This window comes from Lepidochelys kempii, chromosome 8, assembly GCF_965140265.1.
Source record: "Lepidochelys kempii isolate rLepKem1 chromosome 8, rLepKem1.hap2, whole genome shotgun sequence".
NCBI lineage: Eukaryota > Metazoa > Chordata > Testudines > Cheloniidae > Lepidochelys > Lepidochelys kempii.
Genome location: NC_133263.1, coordinates 101,372,364 through 101,387,328, shown reverse-complemented (window position 1 = coordinate 101,387,328; position 14,965 = coordinate 101,372,364). Strand labels below are relative to the sequence as shown.

General features: G+C 42.9%; 1 protein-coding gene across 2 annotated transcripts in view; it reads right to left on the bottom strand.

The window, feature by feature from the left end:
- The window catches only part of TRABD2B (TraB domain containing 2B), a 411,723-nt gene that overhangs the window by 25,595 nt on the left and 371,163 nt on the right, over window positions 1-14,965 (bottom strand). The window lies entirely within an intron of this gene.

Here is a 14,965-nt window from a genome sequence, read left to right as displayed (position 1 = left end):
GACACCATTCCTGCCCATTGTCAATAGCCATTGACGGACCTGTCCTCTATGAATTTATCTAGTTCTTTTTTGAACCCTAAATTCAGACTGGAAATAATGTGCAAATTTTTAACAGTGCGAGTAATTAACCATTGGAACAGCTTACCAAAGGCTGTGGCGGATTCTCCGTCACTGTGGGAAATCACACTATTGTTAACAAGCGGTTACCTTTGTTGAGGTCAAGGTGCATACAGGGTGGAAAGATATTTCCCTTCTTTCTTTCACTTTTAGAAGAAAATGCATTTTGTAGCAAACAACCATTTTCTTGACTCTTACAGTAATTATATTTGGGCAGCCAAATTTGGACTAGCAATGGGAGAACCTTATTATGTTTGAGGAAGGATGATCCAGTAGTTAGGACTGCAGGCTGGGATGTGGAAGACCCAGGTTCAAGTATTATTAATTATTATTATCCCCATTTTATGCATAGGGCATAGAGAGGTTAGGTGACTTGCCCAAGGTCATATAAGAAGTCTATCCTAGTGCTGGGATTTGAACCCAGGTCAACTGAGTCCCTTCACCATGGCCATCTGAACTACTTCCACCTCTTGCAGCTGTACACTTTGGCTGGAACAGCTATGAGAAATGTCAGTTGTTGTTGTGTGTGTTTTTGTTTTGTGTTTTGCTAGAGTTTTAATAATTCTTGCTTATGGTCAGGTTAGAAACACAATACAACAGCCTCTCTCTCATGGAAATGCTAAGGTACCCAAAACAAAGGCACACAAATAATACAAAACCAAAGGGAAACTTTTCCTAACTTAAAGAAAAGTTCACGTTAGATTTGAGATTTGAGCGAAGGTTCAATTGGGGCGAGATCGAATCTTCATCTATCCCAAGAGTGGTCCAAAGGGTACAGCGAGAAAAAAGTGGCATGAAACGCATAGTCAATGTGGCCTGCAAAACTATTTGTATTACACTGAAGCTGTGCCTTTTCTGACAGAAACAGTTAAAGCCCAGTTAAAAGTTTTGCCTCCTGAGTGAAACCAGTGAGTAACAAAAAATTCTTAACTTCACTGGTGACAATTTACAAAATGTGCTTCAAAGTGAAACCACATGTTTCATTATGGAACATTTTGTTCTAGTCCAAAAAAAGATTCATATCTACTACTATTAGTAGCTAATTTGTTCTTAAATCCATTAAGACAGCACTCTGAACAGTCAAAGTCACTTTCCACTATCTCACATTGCCCCTAAAAGTCTTTCCAATGTCACTCATCTGGATCCTCACTGCTACTAGGCATTCATTGTTGCTTACAGAAGACTTATTAATAAAGACACAGTAACTTTGACATTCAAAGGCAACAATAATGAGACTCTTCAAAGCTCAATAATGCTCTTACACCTAACCAAGAGGCTTCTCACTAAATTCTCTAGGCTTGTTATGAATTCTAAAAACAGCTGATATTTCTTGACATTTCAAAATGTCAATGAGCCAAATTCTGACACCTTTACTCATGCCGAGTAGCACTTTACTCCACGGAGTGAACTATTACTCAGTATATGGGCATCAGAACTTGTCCCAATGAGATTCTGCTTCATGACTCATGTTGAGAACATTAATAAAAACATTTTGCACCTCTGTGGGGTCTTTCATTGAAGAATCTCAAAATCTTCAAAAACATTTATTACGTTCCCCAAACCCATGCAAGATTGTAAGAGATAGATAGGGATCCCTGTACTCACTGTTAAAGCAAAGCTACCCCCAGAAGGGTAGGAGGTATTGTAAGTGTCTAACAACATTTCAAATATGAAATGGCAGAACTATTAAATACGGTACCGGATGACGGGAGGATAGCTAATATAACTCCAATTTTTAGAAAAGATTCCAGAGGTGATCCTGGCAATTACAGGACGATAAGCCTAAATTCATTATTAGGAAAACTGGTTGAAACTGTAGTAAAGAACAGAATTGTCAGACACATAGATGAACACAATATGTTAGGGAAGAGTCAACACAGCTATTGTAAAGGGAAATCATGCCTAACTAATATATAAGAATTCTTTGAGGATGTCTACAAGCATGTGGACAAGGGTGATCCAGTTGATTCAGTGTACTTGGAAGTTCAGACAGCCTTCATCAAGCACCCTCGACAAAGGCTCTTAAGCAAAGTAAGCAGTCATGGGATAAGAGGGAAGGTCCTCTCATGGATCAGTAACTGGTCAAAAGATAGGAAACCAAGGGGAGGAATAAATGGTCAGTCTTCACAATGGATAGAGGTAAATAGTGGTATCCCCCAAGGATCTGTACTGGGACCAGTTAGGGTGACCAGATGTCCCGATTTTATAGGGATAGTCCCACTATTTGGGTCTTTTTCTTATACAGATGCCTATTACGCCCCACTCCCTGTCCCGATTTTTCACACTTGCTATCTGGTCACCCTAGGACCAGTGCTATTTAACATATTCATAAATGATCTGGAAAAAGGGAGCTGACAAAGCTTGCAAAAGATACAAAAATGCTCCAAAGTAGACTGAGAAGAGTTACAAAGTTGGTCCAATAAAAGATATGACCACACCAGCCTTTTCTCTCTAATGGGCTATGGATCAGTCCCAAAATCCTCAGTGTGCTACTCTGAGTATTTATGAAAAAAGAAAAGGAGTGCTTGTGGCACCTTAGAGACTAACCAATTTATTTGAGCATAAGCTTTCGTGAGCTACAGCTCACTTCATCGGATGCATACAGTGGAAACTGCAGCAGACTTTATATACACACAGAGAATATGAAACAATACCTCCTCCCACCCCACTGTCCTGCTGGTAATAGCTTAGCTAAAGTGATCATCAAGTTGGGCCATTTCCAGCACAAATCCAGGTTTTCTCACCCTCCACCCCCCTACACAAATTCACTCTCCTGCTGGTGAGTGGAGGGTGAGAAAACCTGGATTTGTGCTGGAAATGGCCCAACTTGATGATCACTTTAGATAAGCTATTACCAGCAGGGCAGTGGGGTGGGAGGAGGTATTGTTTCATATTCTCTGTGTGTATATAAAGTCTGCTGCAGTTTCCATGGTATGCATCCGATGAAGTGAGCTGTAGCTCACGAAAGCTTATGCTCAAATAAATTGGTTAGTCTCTAAGGTGCCACAAGTCCTCCTTTTCTTTTTGCGAATACAGACTAACACGGCTGTTACTCTGAAACCTGAGTATTTATGCTCATCTTACTGTGATAGTAACAGGGATAAAAATAGTAACATACCAGTTTGTTTATATAGCCACTAAGCATGGTAAGCACAGTTATATTAAGAGATACCACAGAGATAAGTATGATGCAAAGGTCTAGACAGAGAAGATGGACTCAAGCAGGGTGAAGGCAGGATGCCAAGAAGTGACACAAATGTACCTAATGAGGCATGAAGTTATTAAATACAGTGGTGAGGACACTAGCCTAAGACTAGAGAGAGACCTGGATTCAGTTTCCTGCTGCACCACAGACTTCCTGTGGAATCTTGGGCAAGTCACTTAGTCCCTCTTGTGCCTCAGGTCCCCATCTGTGAAATGGGGATAATAGCATTGCTCTACCTCCCAGGGCTGTTGTGAGGATGAATACATTAAACGTTGTGAGGAGCTCACTTACTATAAGACAGTGTACCATGCAACTAAGTACCTAAGAGAGATAGCGTATGCATATACATTAAAACTGAGCATTGCCCTATAGCAGAGTTACATGACATTTCTGTGGAACTTTTCTATTGATGGTTATTTCCACATCTCCCAAAATGTTTCCAGTATTCTGAACAATCTGCAAAAAGGTCACCACAATAATCTCTTCATCTGATGCCTGACCTGTACACACCAAACAAACTACCATATATGTTCATTTCTACAAGGAGAAGATCTGAAAGTGCAGATCATGCATGGGGAAGTTCTCTGGCCTGTGTTATGCAGGAGGTCAAACTAGATGATCATAATGGTCCCTTTTCACCTTGAAATCTATGAATGGTTTCTTGAAGGTGCATTGAAGCATCAGAACCCAGCATTTCCAGATTGTGTCACCTTCTCCCTTGTTTCTAGAGCTCATAATGTTCTGAATTCCTAGAAGATTGGAGCTGGTAGAGAGGAAACTTTGTAGGCTGAAATTCTGGAAACGCTTTTCAGAGAGTTGGATGACCTATCCCTATTAAAATTAATGGGGCAACCAAATCCCTTTGGTAGTTTTGAAACTCTCAATCGTAATTCCTTCCACCACTGTTACACAACCCATGGGTTGTAAACTCGATATTCTGGAACATTCTTCAACAAGAGGATAAATAAATAGTGGAGCAATTACAAAATTTTGTAACCTAAAGAGGGTCATAAACCTAACCACTCTCATTTTTAGTGTCTGGTGTACTGGGACCAGCTGAGTTGTGAGAGCTGTATATTACATTTGGTTAATATTTGTTCCATTACTGTTGTATCAGTAATCGTCTCACTAAGACCTAGTAGATCAGTGTGTGCTTTGCAGAGTTAGATCTGTGACATGTGCCCCTTCAAAGACCAGTGGAAAATGGCTCCAGGAATGACAAAGCTAGAAAATAAAATACCGGGAATCTGAGGTGGAAATACATCTCGTGGAAAAATGGCCATAAACTCAAGTATTTGTCACGGCTCTCACTTAGAAGTGGAAATATAATCAGGAGACCATTCAAGCAAAAACAAAATCCTTAAAAATTGGATACAACAACAACAAGCTAGTTCAGCATGTTTTAATAGCATAAGAATGAAACTATTTTGAAATTGATGTAATAAATTCTAGAGATCATGGGGTTTTTTTTTTCCAGATCTGGTTACTATCCCAAACATATTTAACCAGAAATGTAAACAAAAAATGTAGTCTAACAGAATACGGAAAATTAATCCAACTATATTATATGAACATTTGTAAGCTATTTTGTCAAACCATGGTAACACTCATGTCAATCAATGGGAGTCGTCCTGCTGATTTCAATAGGCTTTGGCCCTGCATGAAGGGTTTGCACATTTCTTTATTTTCTGATTTTATAAACAATTTATTTTTAAAAAGAACTGGGCTGCAATTAGATTACAAGTGGAGTGAGTCTACCATTAGATTCACTGACTGTTGGATGGGTTCTTTTCCTATTATTCTGCTTTCTCTCAGTTCTTAGCTTCCTTCACTAGCATTAGCAGAGCCATCTATGTAATAAGTAACCCCCCCTTGTAGATTTTTTTCTTTCTTTCACCATTATTAACCAGGCAATTTTTCAAGGTTATTTTTAGAGACAGAGAAGAAAACAAGGATAAGTTTTCATTTTCTGAGACCATGAGGTATTTTCCCTAAGAACAGTCAAAAAATTCCACACCTACACACAAATGTTCCGCACATGTCTCATGGGATTTCCATGAGGCTCTTGACACACCTCCAGGTTGGAAGCGCCCACCTTTCCCAAACCTGCTTCTCCCTGTGGGATGATCTGCAGGAATTTCTGAAAATTGAAACTCATGGATTTTCTTGGACCATGGATGAGTTTTCCACACCAAGAGCATGACCTGACCTTATACAATGATTCTGTAAACCAAGGCCTGAGGAATCATGAAATCAAGGTGATAGAAGGTGGAAACATATGATTACATTCTCTTTGTAGTTTAGCTCCCAGGATATGAGAAAGATTGATTCTTCTGTGCTTGATTCTTCTGGGAAGAATTAGTCTTTTTCGTTCTGTAAAACTAGGCAAAGACAGAGGTCCCAGTGTCACACTTTGTTCCTGGTAGCTTTACTGCTCTCAATTTTGTACAAGGGTTGATCAAAAATTGCCATGCTGATATTTCGGGTGAGATTAATCTGCTTCATTGCTGTGCTTCTGCAGTTCTCACTCCTATTCTCTGGGCTCTTTGCTTGTTGCTATTCACCTTTGATTTTTAAATCATTATCAGGCCGTACTAAACACCTAGCACAGCTGTAGACAGAAAAGTGGGTCTGTACAAGTAACATCCTGGTGTTCCACATACAACCGTTCTCAATGATTCCAGATCTGATTTGTTTGCTTTGCTTCTTTTCTAACTGATGGTGCTACTAACTCAACCCGAGGCCTGAAAATCCAGTTGGTTTCTTTCTGCCTGCCACATTGCCAGCACCAGAAAAGATTCTGCAGTTAGAAATCAGCCAACAATTGTGTTAAGGAAGTATCAAGGCAGAGTAGACTACCCTCACTGTCCCAGCGCTGCTTTGAATTCCTCAGTGTTAACAGTAATAGAAACCACAGGTGACATCCTAGCCCTGTTAAAGACAATGGCAAAACCTCCATTGATTTCAATGGAGCCAGGAGTTTTGTGCTGGTTTTGCTTGTAAGTCAGAAAATAGGACTCAGAGACGCAGACAGGAAAATTCATCCTGGCCTATGCAATTGCTATTGATTTAAGAATGGAAGCAGGTATGTTCAGCCAGATGACACTTTTACACATTGTTCTGGACACAAACACACTTTAAGCTTCAACACAACCAAAATCTAAGGCCAGTTTTCCCTTATTTTACTGAAGTATTTATATTCCCGAAGATGCACAGAGAACCTTTTAAAACACAGCTTGCCAATTTGCTATATGCATCTCTTCTTTTTAGCTTGGGTGAAGGAAACTCCTGATTTGCAAAGCTGTCATATGCTCCCTAGTCTTTCCAAATCTAGTGATTTTCTCTCAGTTTCTTTATATTACAGATTAACCAACAAGATGAAAGATTTCATTTCCTCCATAGGGAAGCTGTGGTAAAAACAAGGAATGTGTGATGTGGCAGCTTTGTCTCCATGCCATCATTCCACTGCTGCACAGAGTACAGCCAAATTCTAGCTAATATCATTTTATTGTATCTGGATTCTCATAAATTCCAGTTTGGGAATGTTTGTCAAGTCAAGAATTCTTTGCTCACTTACACGTGTCCTTCATCTTCTGCCTGCATGCGACAGAGGCATTGGGATTTTCCCAGTTTTTCCTCCTGCTCTACTCTGTGGCCACCATAAAGATTCTGCGATTAAAAATTAGCTGACAATTGTGTTAAAGAAGCATCAGGACAAGTAGATGGGCACAAGAATGTCAAATCAAAACATTCTGAGATTGTTGGATTTCCTCTCCCCCCCCACCAAAAACAAACACTCTGGCAAAAACCAACATGAACTTGTGAATTACTCAAATTGCATTTTTTGCTGAAAAAAGTTTTGGTCATAAAATTTCCCCCCACCTCTAGTTGTGGTGTAAATGAGAATAAGGCCTACACAGTATTTAGTGATTTCCTAGGACTTTTGTACTGCTAGGTCTGAATTTTCACATAAGGACCCTTTACACTGCTCTGGAAGTTGTTATTGAAATACACACCTCTCTTAAGGCCCTCTTACACTGTCAGAGCTGCATACTCCATGGGTGACTCCGGGGATGGAGCACCTATGGAAAAAAAAAAGTGGGTGCTCAGCACCCACCATCCACCTGCCAATCAGCCGCTTGGCCGACCCAGCCAATCAGCTGCTCAGCGGGCTCCACCTACCAGCTGTTTGGCGGCAGGCAGGAGGTGCTGGGGGGAAGAGGCGGAGAGGGGGGGTTCGGGACGGAGCGAGGGTGGAGCACCCACCCTGAAAAGGGAAGGTCCGTGCCTGTGCAGAGCTGTGACCTCAGTGCAAATGAAGATCTGGCTCCTAGTATAATTTTGAATTGTAGTGGAGACTGAGCACGCCCGATACTACTGCCTCAGGATATCAGCTCTGTGTGATAAGTGATGGAGGTGTTGGAGCCACATGGTTGTCCTGCTTTTCCAATGTCCTGTTCCCACCCCCAAAACCTTGTTGAGAACAAGAGGCCATACCAGAGCATTCAAAGGGGGTACGGAACCCCGTCGCAGGCTCTCCAAATCCTACCCCCAACATCCATGCAGGACAAGCACACCGCTTTGACTGTTACAGCTGTCCTGGAGTTCTCCCACCTGTGTCACTCTGACAGAAAATGCAAGTTTCCACAACATCAAGATTTTCTGCCAGAAAATACCAACTTTGCGAAATTGTTTTCATTTTCTGGGGGGAAAACCAACAAGAAATATTTCTCCAATCTGACCTGAATTGAAATATTTTGGTTTGTTGAACTGACTTGAACTGTTTGGTTTCAAGTCAGTTCTTGAACATTAAACTGCATCCCCCTGTAGTGTCATATCGCCTCATGGGAGTTATAGTTCAAAGGTCTGATGCCCCCATTCTCTTCTCTGGGCTGGGTTCCCTGGCTAGAGAACATCGACAATGCCACAAAGTTTCTCTGAGTGGTGTGATGGATCATTGGAGTCACACGACTGCATGTGCATTTTGGGAGATATAATCCGGCCAGGGAGCCTAGTCCATAGTGGGAGCTTGGCAGCATCGGACCCAAACTACAGCTCCCATGAGGCAATGCACCACCATATGGGAAAACAGTTCAAAGTTGAGCTGACAAACTGAAATATTTCATCATTTCTAAAACAATTTCAGAACATTTTATTCCATGAACAATGGTGATATTCCAGGTTTTTGTCCTGATTTAATACAAAACCAAATGCTGAAATATCAGAATTTCCCATGGGATGGAAATTTATTTCACTCAGAGCTCTCTATGAATGTGGAGGATTGGAGAACATTGTTGTTTAAAGTTGAAGATTCTAGTTTTACATTTTATTAAACAAGAACATTCCTCTCAAACTTTATCCCATCCATTTTGCTCTGCTATGGCTTGAAAAAGATTAGTAGCAACAGAGAATATACAACTTCTTTCCTTTTAACATGAGTTTTGAATACTCACATGTATTACTTTAATAAAGAAGAATGGTGAATTTATTGTCGGGTTAAGCAATCACTACTTCCTCCCCCTATGAGCTCTCGGAGCACTAACTTTCAGTATTAGTGAGGATGATGTCATATTAGATAGCAGAATTTTTCTGATGCTGGACAATACCATTCATAGCACATAGTTCACTATGTTTTAAAAGTCATATAACTCACACTCACAGTGGCCCAGTCTGCCAAACTGAGGTCCCCCAGATCCAGAGTTAAAGTTCTGGGTTGTGAGTTTGGTTCTGTTCCATCTCTAATTTCATGGCATTTTGATACTAGGTTAGTATTTCGTTAGCTCACGAAAGCTTATGCTCAAATAAAATGGTTAGTCTCTAAGGTGTCACTAGTACTCCTTTTCTCTATACCTAAATATTTCCCCGTCATACTGTTTAATTCACACTCCTGAGGCTCTTCTGGGTTATGTTGAGCACTAATTTGGCTCCTGAACCATTGAGATCTGAGTATCACTGTGCTAGATGGATCGCAAATCTGATCCAATGTAGCAATTTCCGTTTAAGTACCTTGCTGAACCCAGCTCTTCAAACACATGGGATGAAAGATGAGCAGCTTTCGGTTCCGGAAGAAGAGAGACAGGGACCACTAAGATTACATGGTAGGCAGCAGGGTGGAATCAGATCCCTGTCAGAAGATCCTGACATCTGAGTTACGCTAAATCCACTTTTCCAGCCCATAGGGGGAAAGACTTACACAGTGAAACAGCCTATCTGCTGAGCTAAAAATAGGGATTAAGTGACTCCCTTCAGAAATGTTGCTGAAACCCATCTACATCTTTTTATCGCTGGACCTGAGAGACTCAGAAAAGAACAAGACAGTTATCAAACATCCTAGACAAGTGTAAGAAGATGACCCTTCAAACCGTCCGCAGGCAACTCCACTTTAAATCACAGCGCGCAGCCCAGCAGTACGTTGTCTAAGCCAGCAGCTGTCAAACGCCATTCGTTCACCTATCACCATCTTTAAAAACTGTTGCAGGTGAACAGGTGAACTTCAAGCTCATGGACCAACAGTAGCGCAGATATCACAGGTTGGGAACCCCTGCTCTAAACTCCCTTGGCCTTAAGGGCCAAGGCTATTTTATCAAACCTAAAGCTTACTGATTTTAAATACTATATACTGTACAGGCTCCCTTTCTGTGTCAACACAAACTCCCTAAATTGCACAGTGCAGTCAGACAACACACAAACATCTTTCTGAAAGAAAATAATCCATTCTTCATTAAAATTCCTGGAAGAGAAAGCATATTCATTTTTGCCAGGTCCTTGAGAAAAAAAAATACCTGCTTTATTCTCCTCTTTAATTAGAAATACAAATCTACCTGAATAGAGCTTAATACACAACTTGAGTGGCTGGCAAACATTTTAGGTCATGGTCAGAGCTATTGGCAATGGAAGACTAATTTTTAACCGTCGTGATTAAATCAGATTTTATAACTTTGCTGCGAAGCAGAGGCTCCCAAACTTGTGGGGGGGGGGTCGCCATCCCAAATGGAGTCATACCATCAACAGAGGGGACTGAGGCGATCCCTTGTGTATGGAGGATTTTACTCTGCACAGTGTGACCTCGCATGTAATGTGCCTGTGAGGTCACAATGCACGGCGGACGCCCTTTTGCTCTACAAAATGACCTCCTCCGCAGAGCATGACCTCGCATGCACTGTACATCTAAGGTCACACTGTGGAGAGGAGGCCATTTTGTAGAGCAAATGCACCATGCAGCATGACATTGCACACACAGTGCATGTACGGTCACGCTGTGCGGAGGATGCAATTTTGCTCTTTATTGTCTGGGGTCCTGGCAGGAAATACTTCATTCAAATTGGGTAGTGCCAGCAAAAAGTTTGGGAACCCCTTCTGTAAAGTCATGTGGCGTCCCCATGTGCCCCTTTGCAACCTGGTGTGGTCCTCCTTTAATTTCCCAGAATTGGGGTAGTTTTGGGTTTGCTTTAACAGCCTGGGACAAGGAGGAGCCAACACACACTAACAAAATAGCACATCCTCTTCTAATAAGGTTTCAGGACAGAAGCAATTACAATAAGCAGCTAATTAGGACCCTGGTGCAGAATTCCCAAACTTCAGCTCCACTAAACAAAGTCGCAAAGTCAGGTCACACTAGTCTCCTGGAGCCAAAGAGAAAAAACACCACCCTCTGAAGCCTTCACAGCTTCTATGCCCCGCTCCTCCTACTCAGCTGCCTGTTCCTGTTTAAATAGCCCAGTCCCAGGGCAGGGCAGGTCTTCCTTGATTATCCCCGGGTTGCCAACCACCGCCTGGCCCTTAAAGGGGTAGTACACTGCTTCACACTTGCTTACAACATACACCATTAACCAAGCTCTGGTAACATGGCCCTGATCTTGCTTCCATTGATGTTAATGGCAAAGCTCTATCTTGACTAAGATTGGTAGAGGATAGCACTCTGTCATGGTGCTTTTGACTGAAGGCCTGATGCTGTAAGGTCCTAAGGTGGCTTTCAGGAGCTCTCTCAACTCCCATTGACTTCAGTGACCTGACTGGGAGTTGAGAGTGCCCAGCACCTTGCCAGAGGGACTTAGAACCTAAAAGGATTAGTCCCTTACATATGCTGTTTGGCTTTTCACCAGAAGCAGGTCAGACGCTTTCAAGAAGCGGGTATTTTTGAGACACCTCTGAGGTGCTGGTTAACATCGGTGCTCGTAGCTTAGTGTTGCACCATATTTTAGCAACTCACCGGGCTCTGCTTCACTTTTTTGCAAGCAAAAAATGCTTTTCCTCGTCATTGGCACGGATCCTCTTCTCACTCCGACCAGTTTTACATCCACATCACTCCTGCCAAGGGGCGCCAAGAACAGCTCAGAGCCAGGTGAAGGGAGGCAGTGCAAAGGTGGCTCTAAGCCAATCCCCTGATTCTAGGACCAGCTGAGCGTCAGGCTGACCACCACAGAGCTGCTGTAACTCGAGCTGGTCAGCAACAGCAGCCAGGGATCACTGGAGTCCTATCCTATTTCCCCTGCTCACACCCTCAGCTGCAGACTGCTGGGTGGAAGAGGGTGGTTGGAGCCCTATGATGGCTGCGTCATGAGATAATATTCTTGTACTGGATGGGCCTGCCATGGGGCAGCTTTGTGCTGGTAAAGCAGCGCAAAGCTGCCAAGATTCAGGGGAGGATCAGGAGCAGTCACTGTTGCCACTCTGGGTTAGGGTGACCAGATGTCCTGATTTTATAGGGACAGTCCTGATATTTGGGGCTTTTTCTTATATGGGTGCCTATTACCCCCCCACCTCTGTCCCAATTTTTCACACTTGCTATCTGGTCATCCTACTCTGGGTTCACACCATCATCATTGAGGGACCTGTGTGCACTCTGAAGCTTGCATTCGCTGAGGAAAAAAATGTAATCAGACAGGAGATGAGAGGGGACGGTGGAAACTTCACCGAAGCTGTTTGACGAGAACGAAAGACACGTGGCTCGTGATGTGTTTTTGAACCAAAACAACATCTCATTATCTCTGCTCGGAGATGGAAGCAAGCAAGTTCAGCTTTCTTCCCCATACCGCAATAAACGAAACATTGGGCAAATGAAAACCACTTGTGGTGTCCTTCCCCGGAGCCGATGATGTCATTTCGGAAGCATCCTCCTTGTAGTGCGTGTGTTTTTTAGCAGACGTTTGGTTGAAAATGCTTTATCCAAGCGCCAGTTGTGTGAGCAGGTGTCTTGGCATCTCATTCATGGCACTACTTAGCTGCTGAAAATCTGTATGACGTCACTCCCGAATACCACGGCTGAGCGCTGAAAGTATGGCTGGCGTTCGGCTTAGTTTCTAGCAGTCACCCTGCTGAGCTGTCGTACTGTAGTACAAAGCCAGGACAGTCTGGAAGCCTCTTAGCTCAGATTTCCCTTTCAACAGTGCACAGCATTGCCTCTGCTAATCTGTTTACGTAACCCCGAAAACAACGTTTGTTTGGTGGTGAAGGGCTTTTCAGGTGAAATTTTCTCTCTGATTTCCAGTCAGACCTCTATGTTTCACAGGGTTCTCTTAAAGTAAATTGTTGCAATAAACTGGCATCACTGTCACGGTTGGACGGAATTAACTCAGTGTCCCAGGCCCTATACTGTTACCCAATGAGGGAGATTCTCTTGTAGCTCAAGCGATAGTAGCATGCGGGATCTGAACTCAACATTTACCACTGTTTAATGGTTGCTACACTTTCTCAGTCCACACAGGACATGATTCGGCAACATCTGTCAGCTCGGGGACTTAAGTCCCGATTTTTAAAGGCACTTAGATGTCTAACTCCCAGAGCCTAAATAATTTTAAAAATCTGGCCCTTAGTCCTTTAACTCAAGATGTAGAAGCCAACAATGGGCCCCTTCCCTCTACTTGAGCCGCTCCTTCCATCCTGGGTGTTGACCCCATTGGGCTGAGAGGGGACACTAGGACCCCAAGGTTTCTCCAGTTCCTCCACTGCTGTCCAGGAGGTAGAGGCAAGACCACTCAGGTTTCAGATACACAAAGCTCCAGCCCCTAACTCTTGACAGAGCTGTCAGCTAAAATCAATTCCACAGTGCTAGTGGAAGTGTGCTTCGTATAACAACTGCCATCTTGACAGGCAGCTGGTATATTTGATAGGCAACGCTGAGAACTCAAACAAGAGAGCAGCCAGAAATCTCCCACCTTTGCTAGAAGAGCTTCCTTATATGAATCATGGAATCTAACTTAAGAATCTTGTTTTCGAAAATCTTGCCCTTGCAACAAAGCCCGTTGCCAACTGTGTCCGCATATCTATTCAGAGGACACCATCACAGGGCCTAATCACATCAGCCACACTATCAGAGGCTTGTTCACCTGCACATCTACCAATGTGATATATGCCATCATGTGCCAGCAATGCCCCTCTGCCATGTACATTGGTCAAACTGGACAGTCTCTACGTAAAAGAATAAATGGACACAAATCAGACGTCAAGAATTATAACATTCATAAACCAGTCGGAGAACACTTCAATCTCTCTGGTCACTCGATTACAGACCTAAAGGTCGCAATATTACAACAAAAAGACTTCAGAAACAGACTCCAGCGAGAAACTGCTGAATTGGAATTAATTTGCAAACTGGATACAAAAAGAAAAGGAGTACTTGTGGCACCTTAGAGACTAACCAATTTATTTGACTTTTCTTTTTGCGAATACAGACTAACACGGCTGTTACTCTGAAAACTGGATACAATTAATTTAGGCTTGAATAGAGACTGGGAGTGGATGTGTCATTACACAAAGTAAAACTATTTCCCCATGTTTATTCTCCCCCCCGCCCACCGCTCCTTAGACGTTCCTGTTAACTGCTGGCAATGGCCCACCTTGATTATCACTACAAAAGGTTTTCTTCCCCCAGCCCCGCCCCTGCTCTCCTGCTGGTAATAGCTCATCTTAAGTGATCACTCTCCTTACAATGTGTATGATAACACTCATTTTTTCATGTTCTCTGTGTATATAAATCTCCTCACTGTATTTTCCACTGAATGCATCTGATGAAGTGAGCTGTAGCTCACAAAAGCTTATGCTCAAATAAATTGGTTAGTCTCTAAGGTGCCACTCGTACTCCTTTTCTTTTTGCGAATACAGACTAACAGGGCTGCTAATCTGAAACCTTTCCACACAAGGAGATTTTCAAGATACTTAGGGATTTAGGAGCCCAAATCTCACTAAAAGGCAATGGGACTTATGCTCTTAAATCTCTGAGGTGATTTTGAAAACTCTCCTCCAGAAAAAGCTTTTGCGAACCTGTAAACGAATCCACTCTCCACTAGGTGTCCCCTTGTGGCCAGGCCTGGCATAGCAGATCGCTTGCTCCCCTGCCAATGGTTGCTCAGGTTTCTCTTTCAGTGACTCAGCCCTCTGGCCAGGTTACCATTTTAAGTCCACCCCTTCTGGGGTCACAACCATCCAAACTGAAAGTCCCCAAATGACCCTAACTCAGACAAAATCCTTCCACCATCTCTGGAGCTATTCCTCAGCTTGTCTTAGGGCTTAGCCTGGAGCCCCCTGCTGGGCTTGATAAGCTTTGCAGCGGGCTTGTACTCCCCCTTCTTTGGGGCCAGTCGGGGAACGGAACCCAGTCCCACTCTGGGTTCTGGCCCAGGGCCCCGAATTGAACAGTTAGCTCTA